The sequence below is a fragment of the Mytilus californianus genome, unplaced genomic scaffold (assembly GCF_021869535.1).
Source record: "Mytilus californianus isolate M0D057914Y unplaced genomic scaffold, xbMytCali1.0.p SCAF_8, whole genome shotgun sequence".
Lineage (NCBI taxonomy): Eukaryota > Metazoa > Mollusca > Bivalvia > Mytilida > Mytilidae > Mytilus > Mytilus californianus.
The window spans coordinates 83,526,983-83,553,382 of NW_026262734.1; the positions used below are offsets into that span (position 1 = coordinate 83,526,983).

The 26,400-nt window shown below is 31.5% G+C and overlaps 1 long non-coding RNA gene across 1 annotated transcript; it reads right to left on the bottom strand.

Moving 5' to 3' along the window:
• Window positions 1-656: 656 nt before the first annotated feature.
• On the bottom strand, window positions 657-26,063 carry LOC127712595 (uncharacterized). Its single transcript, XR_007987176.1, has 5 exons — window positions 25,879-26,063; window positions 3,160-3,304; window positions 1,725-1,824; window positions 1,101-1,185; window positions 657-893 (listed from the first exon to the last, which is right to left on the bottom strand). It is a non-coding gene; the product is annotated as an uncharacterized LOC127712595 (long non-coding RNA).
• Between the last annotated feature and the right edge of the window lie 337 nt (window positions 26,064-26,400).

The following is a 26,400-nucleotide window of genomic DNA, read 5'->3' on the forward strand; positions in this document are numbered from 1 at the left end:
AATCAACTTATAGTAAACGAGTATTTCTGGTAATGAAAAAATTATGGAAATCAAACGTTTGTTGAAATATTAATCTCCCAAACGCAACAGATATGTTCTAGATCACAACGTCTAGCCTTTTAATATCATCTTCAGTGTAGGTAGACTGCTAAAAAGACATATGCCAGAAGCATTTTTAAAGGATGCAAATGAAGGGAAAAATAAGGAATTGGAAATCTAGTACAATTAATGTTGAATTTATATGGAATGTATAGCTCACAATGGTAATTTTGGCACACATTATGCTTGGTACAGGTAGTAACTGCAGTATTGTATTTAACTTTCGTCCAATTTTCAAATAAATATTTTATATCCATAACTTGATAATTATATTGAGTAATTAGACAGTAGAACTGAATTTAAATAACGCAAATCGTATTTTCAAAATAAATTACCGAACAGTAAATATATATTTGATTATAACATAGAGCTGACATTGAATTCTAACATAATTGATAACTATCATACTGAAATGATTCATGTAGCTGGTAATCAAAACAGCGTAAAATGTCTTGTTAAGAGTTTACAATGAAAAATATGTATTCAACTCTGAATAAAATGTAACTAACTTCTATATGTCGGTCTTATATAGACCACCCACTTCACAGACCGCAATCGATGTCAAACCTAGTTAGAAACAAAAAGTACCCCTACAACATAAAGCCCAATTAATACTGGGAATACAACGCATAATATCTCGAATTTTATCTTGCTTTTCCCGAACAATGAACAACACAGACTTTCTATAAATCTAGAATAAATATCACACGTGTGGGCATTATATTCCTGTTCGCAGCACGATATAGCAGCACACAGAATAAGAGTCTTCTGCAAAATTGCAATGTTCTCCATATCTAAAATAAGAACGTAAAAACTAATGCTCTACGATATATGACATATATTTTTTTAGCGAGCTTGTACTAACTCGAATAATTAGAGGAAAATATTAACAAAAATAATGAACTCCTAGGTAAACAAAAGGGGAATTCCATTTTATTAGCAATTTAAAATCTCATATATAAAAATCATTTACATCGATTAATTTTTGATAAAATACTTACAAGTTAGAGTGAATTCAATTTTGTCTATTTGTCTCGTCAATAAATCAATTGTAGCTACTACATTCTGCTCATCGACGTTGGTTATCTGAAAAAAAGAGGGGACAAACAAGATCATTATATCGACCAGGTACACGTGACATGTAATCCAGTCTAAAATTCAAGTAAAATATATTAATTTATTTTTCTCTGTTTATATGACTAATCGATTGTTAAGTATTTAAAGCCATTTTTACCTCTATTTAGGCTATTTTGTAGCGGTTAGTTTTTATAAATGGAGAAAGCCGATGTTCCCAGAGAGAACCAACAACCTTTGGTAGGAAAACAGAAAGTCCTAGTCAATAAAGATTGAGGTCAACCGAATATGCCCTAGACTTTTGATACAGTAATTCGACTAGGGGCCCAGGTGGCCGAGTGGTCTAGGTTAAACCAATCGGCCACCTGGGCCCCTTCTTTGTTAACCTTTGAGTACCACTTATGTACTACTTGAAAAAAAAAATCTTATTAAATGAATGTCTACTCTTTTATCACCCGTTTTTCTTTAATAAACAGTGTGCAAGTGAATGACAAATAAAAAAAGAATACAAGAATTACTATCTAACTAATTATCATGTCTTCAATACTCACATTGATTCTAAATCCTGATGGTTTCTGGTAGGCTGTTAGCAAAAATAATGAATTCCGATTTCCTGAGCATATCTCATACTCTGCTTTGCATTTACACAGCCTGAGTTTTAATATGAGTTTCAATATGAATACAAAAACAGAATTTTAAGTTTGTGATACAAGTAGACTTACAGTATAGTGTGATCTTTTATAAATCTTGATCAGACCACGCGTATACATTTTTCAAATTTAAGTATAAGCAACACTTTGCATATCACTAGTGGAACTGCGCGTTTTTGCAAAGCTCCAGAGTGAGTTTATAACATGTTTTGTTTAGTTTTGTGTTGTAGTGTGTGATGTTGATTTCGCAATCCCCAGCTTTAATATGTTGTGTGACAATATTGTTTTCTTTTGTTGTTGTTTATTTTCAGAATATAAAAATACATAAAATATGATTTTTACTGCTTACTGTTAAAGTATTTTGCGATAAGAGACATATCCGCAATTTTTAATGGTCTCCGTTTAAAAACTCCTCCGAAACAGAAGAAGCTATGAATAAATTATAGTAACAATTATATCCTTTCTTAATGTCGTAAGTGTAATAGCAATCTAGTCTATACTAAAATATTAAAAATCGGTATGGAATGGAAATTATGTGAACACATTTTTTTTATCCAGCTTTTCGGTAAATGCATAATGCATAGTACGTACGTACGCGTTTTGTCTGCTGAAAAAAAATGATACGTGTACTTGTCGAATTGTTTTACTATTGAAAAGTCCGATTATTCCCTTCTTTCCGATATTATGGGATGCAAATAAAGTAAAAATAGTTGTTTAGAATATCAAACATTCATATAAGCAGAATGTTGCTGCACAATTATTCTTTGAACAGTAGCATTTCATTTTTTACATAATTATACTCCATTTAAAATGTTACCGAAAAAAATCAATTGTGCATTTTTATAGTTAAAATTTAAACCGAATTTAAAATTGAAAGAGCATAAAACGTGGAAATTATAGGTATGCTATCGTTCTAACCAAAAGTCGTCTAAAAAATTTTCACTTTATTAGACACGCAGAAATGAGAGGTATACAATTTCTAATTTATGATGAAAGTAACTTCACAATAAGACTGTTGGGTCCGAAGGTCATGTTTTGAAACTCTTCTAATTTGCCTGATTTCTACAAAGACCACCGGCACTTAATAAAAACATTTATGAATTCATATATGCTAGTATGATAAACTAGCAGTCAAAATGTACGTGTTGACAAAAAAGCAAATCAGTTTACGGACTTCTACAATTAAAGTTATCATTTCTAAATGGAATTCCAATAGTATCTAACTTAACTATGATAAGCTCTGAGGTAAAACTTGGTTGAATGTTTTCAGTAATTTTAGTTGTTAAAAAAAACAAAAAAAATAAATAAATGTAGATTACAATGTAGATGCAATTACCTTTTTCTGAAACATCCAAGTTTGAATCCAGCCGGGCTGTATATATTCAAAACATTTCGAAGGCATGTGCTTTGAACTTGATTACATTTCAGGATAACATTTCCCTTTTCATCGCATATGTTGAGAGAATTATTTTGATGATGATCTGAAAGACGTGAATTTATAGGCAATGTATAACTAGCAAGATTACTATGTGTAGCGGAAAGTCCCTGCGCTGCACACACTGAATTAAATTGTTTGTTACAAAATGTCATTGTTGAGTAAAAGTCTTTATATGGCAAAAGTCGCATAACTCGCATAAACATTTTTAAATTAAAGACGAAACGCGTGTCCGGCGAATAGAATTTAAATACTGGTATGAATTATGAGTTTATTTACAGTATCATATATTCAACTACACAGAATGCCATACAATTATATTAGTCATGAGAGCTTATTGTCAAATGGTATCAGATAAATTGCTTTTATAAAGTAACTTCAGTCAAAATGGTTAAATCAATATGGCGGTATTATTTGGTCCACATGATTGGAAACAATAGAACCAAGTAGGATAATTTAATATGTTTCAAATTTCTTCAATTTACATTGTGTTATTGTCACAATACTACAAAATGGTCATTGTTCGAAAACCTCTGTATAAAAGATCGACTCATAATCATGACACAGTATTGTCAACTACACATGATGGCAACATATTCTTAAGGGTATTAAAGCTTTATGTAAAACGAACATAGCCCAGCTGCCTTCAACATGTGTCACTGTTACAATACTAAAGCAAATATTCAAAGTCCAAAAACTTCCTTTAAAATGTTCGAACCAAACTGACGATATTGTAAGATCAATAGAAAACGACGACAAATAATCCCATAATCATGATATGTATGAAAGGTTTTTTCTCAACCAGTATCTAGGTATTGGTGTTTTGCGATTAGATGTACGGTTCAAAAACATCAAGTTACAAATTATGATGATTTTCCATTTGAAAAAAAAAATGTTATTACCAGTATAGCCGATATTCCAAGTGTTGGTGTACAAATTTGAAAACAAAAATATTATGGACGCTCACTCCCCCCTACTCGCGACATCTGGTGTCACAAACAAGAAAGAAAAACAAGTTTTAGAATTTGGTTAATATAATGTTGTTTAAGTACAGAAACTCACCTTGAGAAGAAGAAAACATTTTTGTTTTAAAATCTCTTATATTGTGATAACCATTTTGGGGGTTTCTATTTGATACAGGAATAGAACAGATTTGATACGCATTACACAGTCGAGGCAAATAGGAAATACCATAATATTATGAAAAAGCATAATTCTACTTACATCTTGTGGCAAATTTGAGTTATCTTTCTTAGACTCACCCTGACAATTAAGACATGGGAGATAACAACTTTTGTCTTAAAGGAAGTTGTAAGGAAGATAACTTAATATTATCATAAGTATAATTACGATACAACATAAATTTGTAATACTTATCAAGTTTGATAATCCATATATCCATTCCATATCTGTTTTACAATGATTTATTTTTGTACCAATTTATGAATTGATAAGACTTTATCGAATTATCATGATTTTTATAACTTAAATCTTTGCATAGGTTATAGTTTACAATGTTTAATCTCGCGTTCCAATCATATTATGTTTCCATTTTTATTCACAATTTCATGTTTTTGTTGTGTAATTCTTTGACGCTATCGATAAATCTTATCAGTGGTAAAACGGCAAAACCCTTGTTTTTTTATTATTATTATTATCGTTATATGCATAAACAAATTTCTGTCTGTGTTTTTCTCGTACAATAACATTTGTTGGAATTGATTGTAATTCAGAAAATATTGCATAGTGCAAGGAGATTTGGTGCCACGATATCTCAGTAGCATGAAGTCTAATCCCGACCAGGGAAGAACAAAAATTTACAGATCCAGCATTGTTGGCCTCACTATATATATATATATATATATATATATATTCATTATCATCCATGATTATTACAAAGATGTGAAACCGGTTGGTGAAAAAATGTAGAAGATTAAAGGACTTTAAGAGCATTTTGAAATTTAATTTTATTTCTTTTTCTACTAGTGTGGACGGAGAATTCAATTTTAAGTATTTATATATATATAACTCGTCTAAACATCAGCCCAACAATGTTAGATCTGTAAATTTGCTTTCGCAAATTTTTTGTTCTTCCCTTGCCGGGATTCGAACTCATGCTACTATACAAATATAAATTGAAAACAACGTTCAAAATTATAATTGCGTTGGATAGATAAAGTATATATATAGGAAAAAAAATATAGGAAAAATAAGGGTGAAAATGCACGATATATTCATATTCAATACGAATATTTACATTTTGTCTATTCAAACATCAAATTGTTGAAAAATGTTCCAATAGAATTCTACTGGTTTCACTGCTTAACAAATACTCATGAATGAATTGAATATAAATACTTGGTGCATTTTCAGCCTTAATTTTTCCCCTTTTTTATGCACAGCGTGGACAAAACTTAAAACTTCAATATATATATATTCAATAATGTAAGATAAAGAACATTAAGACTGAAACCAAATGTCGGAGTTGAATTTTATAAATCAACTAACAATACAAATTATCTTTATAACCAATGTTAGTGATAATTTGATATAAGGTCCCAAAACAGATAAGAAAGTGAAGTTTATTAACTATGCGGTTTGGGTTCATTGTTGAAGGCCGTACGGTGTCACCTTTAGCAGTTATTTTTTGTGTTATTTTGTCTCTTGTGGAGAGTTGTCTCTTTTGAAATCATACCACATCTTCTTTTTTATATTGTATAGTGTATTACGAACTAAAAAAATGAGTAAGAGATATTAACAAGAAATAATATGTAGGCCTAAGTTTAAATAGATACCTAGAATTAAATATACTTTTCTCTGTATGTGTGATATGTAGTTTTATGTAAAAAAATTGGAAAATGTAGAAACCGTACGTGTTCAACAGACGGAATTGTGTTAAAAACTTTATGATGAAATGACTATTAAGTTAAGTGGAGTTTTGTTACACTCTGGATTCTTTAAAGTTTTGACACAACATAATGCAGCTCCAATTCTTCCTTATCATAATCAAACATCCTATTTGTTAAAAGCGGAACCACAAATAATTACAGTCTTTCGCAACATTCTACCTTTATCAAGGTTGCGGTTTTATCTTGAAGGTCAATATCAAGTAATATTTTTTGTAAACTCATTCAAACATTGGAAACCGATGCATAGAATAGCATGCGTAATTACATGGTTGATAACGCCACAAAGATAATATCAGTATTAGCTATTGATAAAACACACACAATTATATATATGTTACTTAAATGCGTTTAAAAAGGTAGATCTGAAGATCTCGGGGCCACTTACTATGTAATGAGTGGTAGTGATGAGCTAAAATAGGTCACTATTTCATGAAAAGGGTGAGAAAATCAGATTGAATACATCGCGATCGATAGGTTGATATAATCACTTGCTTGATTATATTATAAGTATCTGATACTAATTATATGTCCGTATTTATTTTTGATGCGGCTGCCGTAAATACATCAGCTATATGTCAAACCAATTAAACTCTATTTACTGAAATCTGGTATTTCCACTGATGCTATTTATAGATGCAATAAATCCGATCATTTTGATATGTGCACCTAATTCACATTAAAGGTTTGTTTACATGAAATATGATAACAATTATTTAAAGAAATTCCTATTACAATAAACCATTAGATTTTAAATTATTGACTGGTGTCACCTCTGATAAAAAAATGTGAAAATTCAGAGAGAAATGCCAGAACGTTTTGAAGATGATTTTTGTGTGGCATATATATTTGTGCATCTAACGAACTATGAATTGCATGATTCTAGAAAGTATTAAATACCGTATAGGTTACAATAAACCATTAGATTTTAGGGGCGCCGCCATTTTATGAGCATAACTTGGTATTCAGAATTAAGAGTATAGCTAATCATGATTGGTTGATATGTGCGCCCGTTATTTTTTGTTAATAGAGACTTCGTGCATTCTGCATTATACCAAAGGCCAAATAAATTATTTTCCTTAGCCATAACGGAACTGAGATGTCTTTTAAACGTTAGGATGAGACACGTATTTTTAAGTGCAAAATTGATAGGCATGGGAGATATGTACAAATTACGCTAAGAAAAGCAACGCGAACCTATATTTTTTGGACCAAAAAATACTGTCCTAATAACTTTTCTTTAATTCTAGCAAGGTTTCGTTAAAAAAATCAACTTTCTAAAGCCTGTATCTCGAAAAAGGCTATCATTGTCGCCTATGGGGAAATTAATTGTTTATTTCAATCTTTAAGAGGGAACGGCAAAGTAACTTTTTATCCGTTTTTCATTAATATTAAACTCAATGAAAGCGTTAGCTACTGTCTGGGCTGTTAATTCATTTATCTGATCAAAAATCTTTAATTGTCTTTTGAAATTAAAATTTCTTCATAATAAAAGATATAAAAGGGGTAATAGAGAAAAGTGTTAAAGAAATGACGAATTTATTTGAAAAGCAAGGTGTTATATTTGGAATAAATACTCAATAGTAATTATTTCGTGAAGAATATAATTATAATCTACAACATAATTATTCTTCCTATTTTGTATTTTGGGACACTGACAGGAGGAGAGGGTATTGCAGAAAGGATTTAAAATTCGAGAAAAAAGGAGTATTAATGGATGGGAGAAAAAAAATCCTCGCTAATCCATAAAAAAAGCAACTTAATTGCTATTTCTTTTTTTTCGAACTCAATAGTGACGAACATTTCATTAAAGGTGTGTTTACCCGTGTTCAGAACTTTTGGACGGGTTGTACTGAATGCAAAACTGACTGATACAATATTACGAAATTAAGCTGGCGGGCGGGCTGACATGCAATCGAGCAGGAGAAGAGGGAACCCGTTTTGAGCAATAAACTCCTAATCTCTAGTGCTTCATTAGCCCTTATTGGACATTGGAAATGATTTTATATATACTAATCTGTTAATACCTACACAGGAATTAATTTCCTTTATCTTATATTCATGTAAAATGTGACTGGTTCGATCCGTTGTGGACACTAGAAATCATATCATGTTCACACGGAGTAGTTTCTTATATCAACAGGATGATTTTCAACAGTTTAATATACTGCCTTTTATTTGCCACGTATGAAATAAGATTTCCCTGGAATTTAGTCATATTAGGTAAAATAGAAATACCGCATGTCGTTCTCCGTTCGTTATCCTCTATTGGCGCCATCAACTTAGAGCTACGTGTAGAACAAGAGCAGAAAAAATATAATGTAAAAAATAAACTTGCAATTATCGTTCGGGTGTAAGGTATACTTGAAACACGCTATTAGACGCTGAAAAATTCAGTGGAAGCCTATGAAGAAATCTGCAAAAAAATCAACTAGACTGTATAATTTTGTACAGGTTTTGCAGAGATTGATTGAAAGTTGTTTGTTTTTTTCGTCCAGTGACAAATAGTTCATGCTTTTTCAACTTCCAAAATCAGTGGAAGCCTATGGAGACATCCGAAAACAATTCAATCAGACTGTAGAGCTTTATGCGGGTTTTGCCTAGATTTATTATATTATATTGAATGTTGTTTGGATGTTTTGGTCCAGTTACAAATATTTCATGCTTTTCGGAACGAGGTACAGTAGTGGAGTGACAGATTGATATCGTAATGAATAAAGTAAAAATATCCCCCCCCCACACACACACACACAAATACTCACACCTTGCCCATCCTATGATCTATCCAAAGCAATGATATCAGAAACTGATTATACTCAATTTGTATAACTTTTAATAAATCAAGACTTGTGTGTAGGATACCCGGTTAACATAACTCAAATTGAATTTTACCTGTTTTAATCGATAATCAATGTTTTGACACTGTCTCCTCATTTTAAGTCTTATTTGCCAACCTCAGCGTCGAGTATATACCTTTTCGTAACACGTCTAGTATTAAAACTGCGTTGCTTCTAAACAAGAACCTGACGATGAGCGGAACGCCAAAAAATCTACATAGTTATGTACCAGAAGATGAAATATATCCAAATATATCTATAGATATAAGAAGATGTGGTATGAGTGCCAATGAGACAACTCTCCATCTAAGTCACAATTTGTAAAAGTAAACAAACCATTATAGGCCAAAAAATAGACTTGCTACAATTCCCTTTCTTTTATTGCTTTCTTACTAATCTATATATTTACTGAAAACTGTCAGTATACTGATTCTCCTTAGAAACAGACCTTTCTCTGCAAATGTCAGTATGATGGTAATCTCTTAGTTGTAGTAGTAAAATTGTTAAAGGAGAAAATTGAAAATAAAAATAATCAGGAAGGGACATGTAGCAAGTCTAGTCAACGTACGGTCTTTAACACGGTGCCTTGGCTCACACCAAACAGTAAGCTGTATAGGTCTGTTTTTTTTTTGTTAATTGTGTATGATAAGGTATATATTTTTTTAAACAAAATATATGAAAAGGGTTGGGTACTTGGCGTCTCAGCTGCTCATTCCTACTAACAAAAAGTTTGAAATTTCTAACAAATATTTCAAACACTGACTTATTATTATTTACTATTTACATACATAGTTTTAATGAGTTTTTGATTGAAGTTTTGGTATAATGATCTAACTCATGAAAAACCATTAGATTTTTTGTCATTCAATTAGACATGGACCATTTGACTTTCTTTCTTATATCAAGCCAGATTTTTTTTATCATGCAAACCGAGCAAGAATATTTTTTTCAATCAATCCAAAGCAAGAATATTTTTTTTCAACATTTGAATGAACCAATCCTATATACTAATACACACCCTTAGCATTTGATTTTTAAATTCTTTTTCTATTTTGTCCTTTCGATATTTTATCATAAATGTCTTCTATGTAAATATTTGTTTAAGTGTTCGGTTAAGGTTTAACAAGTGTGTCCTGTCCTGTATGTCGGTTTGTCCATAGATCTTGAAAGTGAGGTACTAGTACACTACAATCTGACAATGTGTGGATAATCTTTTTAGCGAGCGAAGAAAAAATAACACCATACATGTCATACTTGCTGTAGATGAAGTCATAATATTTTTTAGCAACTGAATAGGCCAGATTATTTTTGTTTCATAAAAAAGAACAGCATGTATGTGCTTCTTTTAATGAATTTGTAGGTAATCATATCGTGTTTACGTTCTTTATTACCCATGGGTCGGCATCGCTTGACATTATATAAATAACACATAGCTGAGAGGGTGATAGAGCAGATTGTTACCCCGAGAAAACATTGTCAACTGAGGCGAAGCCAAGGTTGACAATGTCTTTTCGAGGGGTAACAATCTGCTCTATCACCCTCTCAGATATGTGTTATTTAATTTATTATACTGAATGTTCTGTTATTACTGTCGATTAAATTTCAAATTCAAAGTAATAAACTATGGCGTCTTGTACATAACAACCATCCGTATTTAATAAAGCGCATACTTGATCAAGCGTCTCCGTGAAGGGTAATAGAGTATTTGCCATAGGATAGAGTCGTATTTAATAAAGCGCACAGTTGATCAAGCGTCTCCGTGAAGGTAATAGAGTATTTGCCTTAGGATAGAGTCGTTTTTAATAAAGCGCACACTTGATCAAGCGTCTCCATGAAGGGTCGCTTTCTCGTCAGTGATTGTTATATAAGTTATTTAATGCATTATATTTGTAGGTGTAAATCCAATCCGTAAAATGAGGCAATTTTTTTAAGACATGGTTGAAATTTCCCAATCATGAGACAATTTGTAAACACTCTAAAACGGAACTCTTCAATTGTAAGAACATTTTCCCGCTATAACAGAGTAGTTCATCAAAAAAATATGGACACAAATAAATCGATTGGAAGACAGTAAACATTACATGTGTAACACGTTACTCTGACTCCGATCCGACTAGTGTTTGCTCCTACTCCTAAAGGACACGTACTCAATTAAGACGCATCAAATAGCAATGTTCAAATCTTTGGTTGGACTCGGCTGTACTGTCAGTTTGAGATTGTGAGTTCAAACCCCCATGAAACATTTGCGTTTGACTCTCATCTTAGTTGAATAGAATTGCATGCCAGTTTTCTTGCCTAAGGTCGGTTGTTCTCTCCTGGAACGCCGGCTCCTTCATCAATATAAAGAGCCAATAGTGATGAATGTGGCGTTAATTACCAACAATCTATCAATCAATCATAGAGTTGCAAAAGTGCTCTTTGGTGTCTAAAATCTGTAGATTTCAGAGTATGACTTAAATAAGATTTGAGGAAGATGAATTATATGTAATAAGAAAACAATATAATACCCAAAAGGCAAAAAATACAACAACTAACAAGCCAAAAACCATCTATAGCAAATGGTTTTCAATACATAGATATAAGAAGATGTGGTATGAGTGCCAATGAGACAACTCTCCATCCAAGTCAACATTTATAAAAGTAAACCATTTGGGGTCAAAGTACGGTCTTCAAAACGGAGCCTTGGCTCACACCGAACAAGTAAGCTATAAAGGGCCCCAAAAATTACTAGTGTAAAACCATTCAAACGGGAAAACCAACGGTCTAATCTATATAAAAAACGAGAAACGAGAAACACTTATTAACCACATCAACAAACGACAACTACTGAACATCAGATTCCTGACTTAGGACAGGTACAAACAAATGCAGCGGGTTTAAACGTTTTAATGGTACCAATCCTTCACCCCTTTTCTGAAACAATAGTGTAACATCACAACATAGAAAGACACACTATAAAATATCAACTGAAATAGCATTACTCAATCAAAGGACATATTAACACCAGTGAACATACACTGAACAATAGTCTATACCATATGTCATGCTCTATACAATTGGGAAATAGTTATTACTAGTCATTCATTTCTACAAACCAATAGGCGTTTACATGGAACTGTAATTAAATTGTAGCATATTTCTAATTTTGATATTCATGGAAGCTCTTCAAAATCTTTCATATCATTCATTTTGTTTTTTTTTTAAATCCAGTTTCGTTATAAAATGTAGTTGAGGTACTATTTTCGGTGTTTCATAATAATAACGACCAAACAAATTGAAAAGTGTATTTTTCTTCATTACATTTGTTCAAGTCTAAAATTAAGCTAAAATGTAGGAAATATATTTGTATGTGACAAAAAAGAAAAGAGGCTTGATGGGGTTAACAAAATACAGAACTATGGGCAGAAATAGAGAGTATAGGGCACACAAAAAGTGGATAAAAGGCAAAAACATAAAGGGTAGAGGTAAATATGTCAAAAGAAAAGTGAATACTGGTGTGCTTATATATATATTTGTATTCAGAAGAAAGAATATGAAAAAACAACAAAAATATAAAGAAGTATATGTATAGCCCACCAGACACATACACACACAAATTAAAACATTTTAACATATAGATGAATGGATTCAATTTTTGCTATCTTTATTTAACCACATACCGCATGTTCTGTGCTGTATCCTCCTGAACATGTGATAGAGACTAAAAGCATTAAAAGACACACACAAAAATGTTTGAGTGGACTAAAATGTTGGTTTTTTTTCAGATCTTTTCTATGAGTTATGCTTATTTAGTGACCAACGGCAAAGGTTATTATCCCGCTTCCTCTAGATTAACTATTTTTCTAATTATTACAATGTCATGCTATTCTTTTGCCCTTAGTAAGATTGTTTTTTACATTATTTTCCTATTGGTAGAAAAGATAATTTTGTAATCTTGGCTTCATACTGTTTTTTTAAAGAAAACAAAAGTCTCTTTTGAAGTTAAATTGTCGTTCCCTAACTAATTTTTGCATGTTTATATTTACAGAACAATATCCAGTCAATAGTTTGTAATCAATTTGTGTGTAACTTACTTCGTAGATTAGGGAGGGGGGTACTAAAATACTTAATTCAGTGACAGGGGATGCAGCTGAGGTTCTTTTCGTATAATTTAATTCTATAATAAGGTATACTTTTTATTACATAATTGAATTGTAAAATAACTTGTATGCAAATTTTGGTAAAATGTATTCATTGTGGGATCGAAACTGTATTGTATGCCTTTAAATATCAATCAGAACACATTCACCTTGGTTTTAGTACAAAGACTGCGTTGACAGTCAGAGAAAAGCTTAACCTTCTGTTCACTATTGTTTCCTGCATTTTGTGTTGCAAAATATTCTAATCCCACCTTGTGTCAGATTATTTATCTACAGTTCTTACCAGGCCAGCAGATTATTTATTTTCACTCCCCCTCATTAAATCAGTCGGTTGACTTGAAAAAAAAGGGGGGATACGTTCTACATACAAGGTGATAGGACGTGCCGCTGGAATAGGTTATACATTTTCCGGCTTCAAAATATGAGTATAGGTGGGGAAAACTATAAGAAATATACATGATACATTACTTGTAATTATATGAAAAGCCCTCACGGTTACTTTCTTGGTGTTATGACTGTTTTGTTATCCATAAAATTACCATTTATTGACAAAGGTGAACATTTTTTAAAATAAATTATATGAAAAGAACCTCAGCGGCACCTCTATCAATTAAGTATTGAAGTCCCCCTTCAAATCTCCAAGTAAACGCAAATTGATTAAAAACTATTGATCGACCGGATATTGTTATGTAAATATAAACATGCAAACATTAGCTAAGTCATCTGATATTCTCATCTTCCTATAGATCATCTAATTAAATTGTAATATCACTGAATGGCATTGCATCTGTCTTTTGTAAAAACTATTTATAATTACACGGTATTTATTCTAAAATCTTAATGTTTGAAATAAAAGGTATATATTATAGCTATAGGCAACCGTTATATCATTTTCATCACCCCCTCCCCCCCCCCCCCCCCCCCCCCCCTCATCTAAAAAAATAATTGCTATCTACTCATTACCTCTTCACGCGAACCCCAATTCCAATTAATATTAAAAGTAATTAAATAAACGAATAATTTTAAAACGATAGTTTCAACCATTTTATTTAAAAAGTTAATTATATAGGTATCCTTTTCGAAACTTTTGTCTGCCATAAATTCATCTTTTTAAATGCTATTTATCTTTTTTTAAATTCAAGAGAGAGAAAGAGAGAAAGAAAGCGAAGTGGATGTATCATTCAAACTATTTTGCATCAATTATCAAGCCAAGACTTTTGTAAGATAGGATTCGTTGTATAAATCAAGCGCGACTGCAAAATATATCATTTGTGTGTTTTCAATACTATACCGATTAACTGTTACACATGTACTTATAGTCTGGGAATATAGAAGTCAGCAGTTTATCTTGATTACATCAAATTAACCATGTCAAAACTGTTGTAACTGCATGAATGGGGTTTTCTAACCACAAAGATATCAAATGCCAAGCCTATCCTTGATCTGAAAATTCTGGCGGGATCTTTATTTTTATTCAGTAGAACAAACTATATAATATACATATATATATATATATATATATATATATATATATATATATAACAAGTCTAAAAGGGTACAACATCACAAAAAAAATTATTAAATCATGAACAAATTTCAGATATTTCGGATATAATTATATATGTATATATAAAGTGCCTAGAAAATCAACCTAACGATGTAAGAGTAGATCTCGTTATATATATATATATATATATATAATGATTTGTTTATATTATGTCTAAAAAGTAGATATTTTTGTAATGCTTTCGTACAAATTCATTCATGTAATTTATTATTATCAAAGCTGCTGTGAACATATTATCTTTAAAATTATTCTTGTGTTTTCCTCTTATTGCTAAATCATACTTTTTAATTTGGACACTTACAGAGAGGGGACGACCATTTGATATCATTTTCTTAATCCTCCCATATCCCCAGAGAAAATCAAATGGTCGTCCTTTTATATTAAACAAATATTATGAAAACAAAGTGTCATCAAGGACAGACTTTAAATATGAATAAAAAGAAAAATGTCGTATGCATCAACAAGACAGTAACTCAATGACAAAAAAATTGACAAATGACCAGATTGCAGATTAATTATACAGTTAATAGATGTAGGAAACTACAATGGTTTGTTTTCTTTTTTACTTGCTTATAAAAGCAATAGTACTATCAATGTTGTTCTTAGTAAAAAAGGACAAGAAATCGTCCTAAATATGCATGCAATATTTGCCACTGGACGTTGTGCAACCAACAATCATTCATATATTGAGGAACATACATTTGTGTATCCTTTGTGAACTAGACGTACGTTGTCTCCTTTCCTTTTTTTTTAGGGGGAGGGGAAGGGGGTGCAGTTATGTCTGCAAAACAGGTCATTATTTTTTTATACAAAAAGGAGAACAAATATTTCTAAATTCCAATTGACTGAATGAATACAAGAAACCTTAAAAGGAAATACATTACATTGAACTAAAGTCATTTTTTTTTTACCGATATACGTATTGTACTAAGGTATGTTGGTAAACAATTTCAGACATTTGTCTAGCTACACAATTTTAACTATCGCAAGATGGAGTCATCTAAAACAGGCAAATTGACATCTAAAAATATTGAACGCTTATGCATCTTTTTAAGATATAAGTTGGACGCAAAATAAATGTCAATTAATGTTCTTAAAAAATCAGTTTTTTTGTCCGCAAGTGAAAAAAAAAGTAGAACGATTTGGCAATTTATAGCCTGTTGACCAAATGAAAACGTCATCGGAATGCAATGTGAGTGATTTGATTGGTTAACCTCATTTATTAAACATTACATGTATTCAAAACAACTTCTAACGAGCTTGAAACAAAGAACATGCATGCAATTATATATTTATATATACATAAGTACGTCTGAACAAGTGACAACTCTACAACAGATTTATTCATCGGATCACCAGCAGTGATGGTGATACATGGCTGTGTTACTGTACATTCTGTATATACAACTCGTCTAAACATCAGCCCTTCTAGGTTAGATCTGTAAATTTGCTTTCGCAATTTTTTTGTTCTTCCCTCGCCGGGATTCGAACTCATGCTACTGAAATATTGTGACACCAAATCGCCTGCACTGTATCCGACGCGCTAGACAACTCGACTACCTTGGCTTCACATACATTGTTGGGCTGATGTTTAGACGAGTTGTATATATATATATACACTAAAGAGACATTAATTGTCGAAATCCGGATATGGTGTACAAATTTTTTGCACCTCATGTTTGCGGTATACCATCTTTTCCGCAAGTTTATTGTTTTCTGTTTGGTAATAAATTAATAATAAGATCTATGTTGTTACATTTTGTGATCCGTTTATTTGGCAATCGCCAATTGCAGTCAGCAGGGTTTAAGAACATCAGTTGTTCGACCTGCTAGTCAAATGCGTTTTGTTAAAATATACTTTTTCACTCATTTGGTCTTTCGGAAAGTGTTGTTTGTGCTGTATTTAGACCCTTCTACCAAGAAATTTGTTTTGCATGCACACGTATAAAAATTGCGTTTTTATCCAACGCAATCATAGGTTTGAACGTTGTTTTCAATTAAGACATGTTTATTTTTTTTCTTTTTGATTAAGATCCATTTATTACATCGGTGATCCGTTTATTTGGCAATCGCCAATGGCAGTCAGCAGGGTTTAAGAACATTTGTTGTTCGACCTGTTATCCAAATGCGTTTTGTAAAAATATATATATAATATTTGTTAAGCCGAAATATTTGTCAACACGATTTAATAACAACATCTTCGTATAAAACCTTATATTAGTATCGTTGTGCAAATCTCCAGACTCTTATAATTGTTTCCTTATCTGCACAGTATCGTCTATTCTAGACGATCCGGTACATAGTAAATTTGCTGGTTGGTCCTTTTTATAGACTTCTATATATATATATATATATATATATATATATATATATATATAGTCAACACCACGGCCTTTAACATTGAGGAAAACCCATACTGTATAGCGGTTTATAGAATATGATTTATTTTAAACTTAAAGCATGACAAGAGTACTGCCACAACACGCCTGTCACTAGATGAGGGAGGATTAAGCGTTCAAAATATGATTAAACCTGTTATAATATTTATTATGGTTGTCCGAAACTAGCAGTAGTCGTTAATTACTTTTTTTTTTATAGTTTTTAACATATATTTGATCGTTGGTTTGCTCTTTTGAAAAGCATATTTCACATTATGTTGTACCAGTGTCTTTTTAAAGTAAACTACACTCTACTGGTATTGCTCATAGTTCAAAACCGTACGATTGAATATATACAAATGTATGTTTGCCGCTTTCAAACAGTATGCTACAATGTACATTTATAAAAATAAGAAAATAGATTTTATGAGTTGATTAACTAGCAGGACATAATTGTTCAATGAACGGGTATTAGGGTTTTTATATTGAGAATGTGTCAATGTGTGCACGTATATGTACATATACATTTTGAGATGCATTTAAATTTTCAATCGGACTTAATTAAGTCCGTGTTTGAAATTGCCTAGTGTCTTAAATTTCCAATTCGTATTAATATTTCCTGAATAGCAATCGATTTTGTTTACACTTTAGTCTATTTTCTGAATAAAACTGCTGAACGTCTTATATTCTGGTATCGTAACCTTTGCTTGAGATGGACGTCCGTTTAACTGTGCGGGATGTATAAATACGCAGCCACGTTCGATCAGAACTTGGATGGATGCTTTATGTCTATATGTTCCTGAGGGTTGACATGCTGGTGAAATATTGCTAGATAAATATCTGTCCTTATCAATACCCTAGCAGTGGCTGTCTCCAATTCCTAACCTTCAAACGGAACAGCCCTTTCTTTTAAAATCAACATATCGCATCCTGTACATGCATGACATATTTGACACTGGACGTAAACCATCAACTATCAGTCCTAGTATTACTGCTGCGTACAGATCAAGTAAAAGAATAATGAAGGTTGGTACCTAACGATATCATTAGCACACCAAATATTGTTTATTAATTTCATAGCCCTCTGTTCTCACATCTTTCTATATTCATAGCGGTATCTCTGGTAAAAAGCCTTGAATTCCCGTATTCTTTTGAAGGGTTTCTATTGAATTATGACAGATATAGATGACTTTATTAAAAATTGATTAAATTTCCTAAAGACGTAAAGTTTGAAAGTAAAAAATACAACCACAAATTTACATTGTTAGGCGACAAATTTAAAGAAAGTCATTATCGAACTGAAAAAAATTCTACTTTATTTATAGAAAGTCGAGTTGCGAGTTACGAAAGTAAAGTGCGATTTGAAAGAGTCAAGCTGCAAGTAAAAATAGAAGATTTGATAGTTAAGCATGTTTATAGAATATTTCAAAATAAAAATGATGTATAGTGGACAGTCTTTGAAATAACCGACATTCGTATGAAAACATGATTTGATTCAAACTAATATTGCTACATCATTCCATAATAAATGAAAAATCTAAAAGTCACTGCAAAAAAAAAAAGAGTATTTGGCACAGCAATTTATCCAAAAACTAAAAAGACCTTCGAATAAAATAAATAAAAACGTGAGGACCTGACAGACCTAACAATGTGTACAAACGATAAAAAAAAATTAAAAGAGAAAAAGCGTGGTAAAGTTGTAGTTATACGTAATGAATCTAAGCGTTATGAATGTAAGTTATTTAATTCCAATAAAAATGCCAATGGCTGAAACGTATGGAATCTTCAGGCTTATACTTTCATTAACTGCAATTTTTTTTAGGTATAACATTATATTTTAACATAGTTTCATTTTTACATAATGTGAAATTAACGCGTTATTACAGAGTAAATTGTTTTAGTCTGAACTAAATTGTATTAAACATTCGTGAAAGTATTGTATAAAATTATGCATGGAAATGGGGAATGTGTCAAAGAGACAAGAACCCGCCTATAGATTTAGTCTTAGATGCATGATTTTTTTATTAGTTGCTGGTGGCTTTGGACTGGCTGTCAGTTACTGCGAGTACTCTCAGATCTGTACTTATATTGTCTTTTTGTTGTTGGGATGTACAAGTACCCTGCCACGTCCACTCTGTGTACAGTTGTATTTGTATTTATATCCATCTGACGAGTTAAGATTTTTTCAACTGATTTTTATAGTTTGTTCTAATGTTGTACTGTTACACTACTGTTCAAGGTTTGGAGGATGGTTGGGATCCCGCTAACATGTTTAACCCCGCCACATTATGCATGTTTGTGCCTGTCCCAAGTCAGGAGCCTGTAATTCAGCGGTTGTCGTTTGTTTATGTGTTACTTATTTGTTTTTTCGTTTTTTTTTTGTACATAAATCAGGCCGTTAGTTTTCTCATTTGAATTGTTTTACATTGTCATTTCGGGGCCTCTAATAGCTGACTATGCGATATGGGCGTTGCTCATTGTTGAAGGCTGTACGGTGATCTATAGTAGTTAATTTCTGTGTCATTTGTCTGTTGTATAGAGTTGTCTAATTGGCAATCATACCAATCACGCTATCTACAGTATTTATTGTTAACATAATGTCGTTGAAATAATGCATGAAATATTTGGCACTGGACGTTATGGCTCTTGTTTGTGTGTCGTTAGTGATGCTCGAAACCTAAAATTTATTAAAAAACCTGATAACAGTTTTTGATTTGAACGGTTTTTAAAATACCAGAACTGTTGATAACAGGTAGTAAAGTCTGCTGAAGGCCCGCTGTGGGATTAATATAAAAGGCATCATCAGAGTTTATTAGTAACACTTAATTTACATAGTAAACGATTAATTCAACTACACTAGAACTGTTTGTATGTTCGCTCTAAATGAGCATGAAATAATTGCAACTGAACAATAAGCAATTTCAGTCAAAATTTAAGGACATACATGTATTAGTGCTAAAAGACGTGAGACGTTCTGGCGTTTAACAGTGGACACGTTTTGGCGATAACAATTATCGGACACGTTTGGGCAATATTGAATATTACGAACACGTTTGGGGAGAATAGACACGTTTTGGGGAATCGGACACTTAATCTTAGAATGTATTACTACAGGTGAAATTCGATGCATTCTAAAAACAAATTTTGTTTAAATCCCAGTTTTCTTATCTGTAACACTTAGAAAAGTGGTGAGGCCACATCCTAGCTAAGATAGCTTCGATATACAGTAAGTCGGTACTCAAAATAAACTTAATTTATTTCAAAGATAGATCTTAGGACAGATCCTAAGACAGCTTCGATAAACAACGCCCCTGATCACACTGAGTTAATTTATAATATTCACCTAGACATTTCAATATTTTAATATATTAAAAGTTTAAACGAAAGTGAATAGACCGGTGTGCTTGAAAAACAGAGTAGTAAAAAAATGAAAGACTTTGTGAAAATAAGATTCCAATTACGTCATATAACAAGTTGAAAATAAATTTATTTAAAGAGTTTAACATTTGTTTTTTTTTTCTAGATCAATTTTCACAATATGTATAAAACGTCTAGATATTTGCCAACGACCTTTCTAACGAGGGCACTGTATCATTAACGATACATGTACACAATAAATAAATTATAACAATGATATATCAAATACTTTATATCGATGATATACTGTGTTTTTTTCCAATTATTGCTCAATATCCCTTCTAATCTTTAATTAAGTAAATGGTTTTGAATAGCAAAGTTTTAACACTTTCATAACGATAAGAATAGTAACTAATGTCCCTTTAATAATCATCGCAAACATCTGTTTCTAATAATGTAGCTAAGTATTATGCTATAATGGCAAGCTTATCATACAGAACGTTTTTCTACATGAGTGTGTCTCCTAAATCTGATTAGATTATAATATAGATTATGAAGAATGTCGTATATTCAGAAGATTATCATTCGTTAACAAATACGCTGCTTTTTTGTTATGCTTCTTTTTTCTTGCATAATTTAGATTGTAGACAGGTTCCCAGTATGTATTAAAAAACATAATGCACAATCTTGTATTTTTCGATAAATCAAAGCTATATGGTATGTTTTCAGATGTCCTGTTTACTCATAATGTAGAATATAAACACATGATCTATGGATTTTATCGTTTTTGAATTAAGAGAAAATATTGTTTGTATCAATATTTTATTATTGTTTATATTCATCATAGTTATATTTTTATTTTTCTGACTATTGTGACTGTTCAACTTATCATTTGACATCTGTCTTTTTTTTCGCAATTTTAATTTCAACTTCATCGAATATTAAGCTATTATGGATCAATTGTACATAATTCCTGACATCTTCTAACCATGTGTTACATATAAAAATGAGAATGAAAATGGGGAATATGTCAAAGAGACAACAACCCGACCAAAGTGCAGACAACAGCCGAAGGCCACCAATAGGTCTTCAATGCAGAAAATCCCGCACCCGGAGGTGGTCCTCAGCTGGCTCCTAACTAAAATTGTGTGCTAGTTCAGTGAAAATGGACATCAAACTAAACTCCAAAACATATAAGTGAACTAAAATTAAAAAAACATACTAGACTAACAAAGGCCAGAGGCTCCTGACTTGGGACAGGCGCAAAAATGCGGCCGGGTTAAAAATGTTTTGTGTGATCTCAACCCTTCCCCTATACCTCTAACCAATGTAGAATAAAGAAACAAAAAGCAATACGCACAGTAACATGTACATGTATTATTTCCATTTCTGTAGACATTAATTTATACTTGTTTGTTTTATATACACCTTGAGGGCGTTAGTCCAAATGGGTGTATCTAATGTACACCAATATATTATTGTCAATGCAGATTTGTAGTTGTCAATACTTTAAAGGAGGGATCTTTCTGCGATTCGACCATATATAATTGAAAAGCATGATAAATGCAGGATATCTAATTTCATTTAACAGTATCTTTGTGTACAATGTATATGCAACTACACGTTCAAAGATCCAACTTCTATAGACATTTTAATATATCATTGTACATCCTGTATACGTTCTTCAAATGGGTTTCATCAACTGTTTTTCTCTCTACCATTTTACATTCGAAAGAAATAGAAATAACATTAAACTAAAAAGGTAAAACAATGTTTATACCGATCTAGTGGTGTATGGTAAGTAATTATAATAAATTATAAACCTACATTCGGCACAATATGTACGAAACTCCTGGATTCATAACAAGGTATAAATACTCAATAGAAGAATGTCATAATAAATAAGTATGATACGGACGACACTTGCAATCTCGTATTTCTAATGAAAACAAACAGGAAGCAGTATTATATACTGGGTAGATATCTATTATATATTAATACGGTTTTGTCGAAAGATATTCATATAATAACTATAAAACGAAAATGCTGTAAGACTGCCAATGAGACAACAGTCCACTATAGACCAAAATACGTAGAGGATAAGAACTAACAGTCACCGTATGGCCTTTAACAATGAGTCTTAAAAAAAATGTTTTGATCTACCCATGAATAAAAATAGATAAACAGGCAATGTCATTTAAGATTTAACTTCGTTTTTGTCGTTACTTTACGGAAACGTAAAAGTCCCATACATTTGTTTTCTTATATGTCTCCTAATGTTTGCGTTATAATGCAAACCTTTGCGAAATAACACAAACAATTGCGTATAATGCGAACCTTTGCGAACTAACGCAAACATTTGCGAAATAAGGCAAACCTGTGCGATATAACGCAAACATTATTTTTTCTTTCTATTTCTTATGTTAGATTTAAGGGAATAAGCTGTTGTAAATAAAGAAAGGTACATATATTAAAATTAACCACCCTGTGTACTTACTGCAACGTAAAATGCCGAGTGTTATGCACATATCATTGCATAACAATGAGGAGAAGAATAAACCTTTATATATAATATATATATATAACTAGTATATATATTTGTTTAGGGGCCAGCTGAAGGACGCCTCCGGGTGCGGGAATTTCTCGCTGCATTGAAGACCTGTTGGTGACCTTCTGCTGTTGTCTGTTCTATGGTCGGGTTGTTGTCTCTTTGACACATTCCCCATTTCCATTCTCAATTTTATATATATATATAAACTGGTAAGTATTGATTGATTGATTTTTCGTTGCTTAACGTCCAGCGAAAAATATTTAATGCATGTTTAGGACAAGAACAAGTTAACAATAAATACAATAGGCAGGTCTTGTATAAGTGGCCATCCAGGATGAAGGTCGGGGAAATTTGGACTGGCACTTTAAAATGAGAGTATTTTGGATAGGGACAGAAATTTTGCCTTGCAACAGGCCACCTACGGACCCCTCAAAGAGTTGTTTTAAGGGTTCTTAACTTACTGATAGCGTTACACTCTCTTTACATGAGGCATCAGACTTAACGTCCCCATTCTGACTGGATGTGACTGCAAATACGTACATCCCGCACAGCCAAAAGGACTTTGTCAAGCGTTTTACTGCCGGTCGAAAGAAGACTACGTGACCATACTTCTATCCCCCAGTCACCCTTTGGGGTCCCTGTTAATGTAGCCGAAAAAAAACACTTCCAAATTAAGCGCTTGTTTGAGCATTGTGAAAGATTGGTTAGATCTTTACAAACTACCATATTGAAATAAATGTATAATATGACGATTTCTTATTATCATAATTATGTAGTCTATAAAAATTTTCTACGCAAGCATCTTAAATAATCACCTTACTAGATTGAAGTTCAAAATCCCCATATTATTGTCAATTAAAGAAACTTTATCATATACTGAAATTCGATAAACGATTTCGTAAAACAGCACTATTTTTTTAAATCATTTTGAAGCCGAAAGATCGTTTTGTCTACTTGACTCGAGAGTTTCGCAATTGTATGAACTTTTTTGTTGCTCTTCCCTACTTTGCCACTTCCCTGTAAATTAAAATTATCGAAAGCGTAGTCTTTCAATTAAAATTGTTCTATTCCATATCAATTTTCACGTTATATTTATATAATTTTCTGATACAAAAATATTTCTTAATTTGTGTATAATTGTGATACAAGTATTCCTTTATTCTTATGTATATTTATTATAATGAGTTTGTCTGATTTTTATGCTCTCTTTCTTAACTAAATCACAAACAGGCAGACGGACATGCAAATGCAGATATTTACAAAACACCACTTTCAAATTAAATAAAAAAACATAAAATTTAAATTCAATAAAAAAGTTTTTAATTATAAAATATTCAAAACTTAATGAATCATTTAAATCAAAACGTGTGCGTAATATAGCAATAGTTTCGTTAAAAATATGTACAAATGTTTGTTATTAAAACAAATACTCCTTTTTACAACATAAATTTTCTACAATCGTTTCTTTTGTAAACAGTAACTTTTGTGGTTGAATCATACCAAGATGAGATGTTATTACATGTCGTACACGCTACATATCTTGACAGCAGTGATGAAAATAAACCATGATACATCGTTATGCACTTGAATGCCGTATCTTACGATTTAATATTATCATAATTATCGATCATGGAAGTAGTTTATTGACAATATAATACTTCCATGATCCAATTAATAGTACCTAAATCAACAAAAGAACACTGTAAAATATTTAAAAAATAATTCTAAAATTAAAAGAAATATAAAGTTTCTACACGCGGTAAAGAAAATATCGCTATTTACAAAATTAAGATCAGACATATGATTTTAGTTGTTAAATAATTTTGTTATTTGGCATTATTTTAGTTAACAAATACATCGTTATGCATTAAATAAACTTTGATAGATAATATTTTATTTGGTGTTTTGATATTTTATTGTTTCAACATGCATATGACAACAGACAATTGTTTAGATAAACCTTTAAAATTTATTTCAAATATATTCATTTCAAACGTCTTAAACTAGATAATTCAAGATTTCAACAATGAACATGAAATATGCAGCTGTAAATCACATGCAAATTAGATTAGAAATATAGCAAAAACACATCTTCAACCTTAGATTAGCAATAAAAAGATCGATTTATCAAAGAACTATAACCGCAAGTTGTATTTTAAACCGATACTAGTTGTCTCCCTTTGTTAAATTATTTACAACAAACAAAGAGGGTGGTGTCGGGAGAAATTAAGGCGTGTCGATGAAAATCTGACAGTTGTTCATTATGACCTGGTATAAACGCCACTCAAAAATAACTTTTTTTTTCTAGAAATTTCCCAAAATTAGTCACGGGGCCCAAAAAACGACCGAAAAAAATATTTAAAATTATAAAATTTTTCTTATCTTATGTATTTCCATAACTTTATGAATTACGAAATCCCATAATATAGTTACAAAATTAGCCGATTATCTAATATTATGAAGTTTCATAATAATGTGTTAAATTAGGATATTTCATAATATTATGCAATTTCCTATTTGCCTCGACTGTTACATTAGAATATAAACCAATCATAAAAAAATATGATTAACTTTGTCGTCAAATACATGTAACTATTCATACGCAAACAATGTATATCTGTAAGAGAATTGATGGAAAGTATGATAACCAGCAAATGTATAATCAAAATCATCTGGACACGTTTAGATATCTTGTTTTGAGAATGATTTTAAAACGATCCATTCGTTTTTATCTATGTTTTTGAAAAAAAAGGTTGAATATTCTAAATTTGCTTGCAATGCATATAACATTTTTTTTTAAATGCAATGAAGCACACAAATTGTCCAACAGTTTATGTAACCTACAATTATTTTTCATAAGCAAATAACGGTTGATTTCTACCTACCGTCACTTATGTTTGTCACATTCATACTTTGCGTTGTTTCGTCGATGTTATCAGTAATCATGTAATCACCTGATCAGAAAAAAAATGTCTCATATACTTTACATTCAAGGTTTAGTTTAATTTTCTGCATTTGAACTACAGTTTCATTACCATAGCGTAACGTCTGTTTATGAAGGAATGACAAATTTGAAGCCGTCTTTTGGTCTCATTGAATTTGTATACTTGCATGGCAAAAACACTTACTCTGTCGGCGCACCTGTTTTATGACATTTTGGAATTTGAGCCTGGGTTGACCAATTCAATTTGTCTGTCAACTAGCGACATGTTTTGTTTGCAGTCCTAATGTTAAGATATTGCTAAGAATTGTAGCCTGCTCGCAAATGTTTATGCCATATATAGTTTAACGTTTTTTTTCCAAATATGCCCTTGGCGAGAAGAACTTGAAGATTCTTGCAAATTTCCGGTTCGAGATAAAAGTAATCGATAAACAGTAATTTGCATACTTACATTTCCGACTAATGA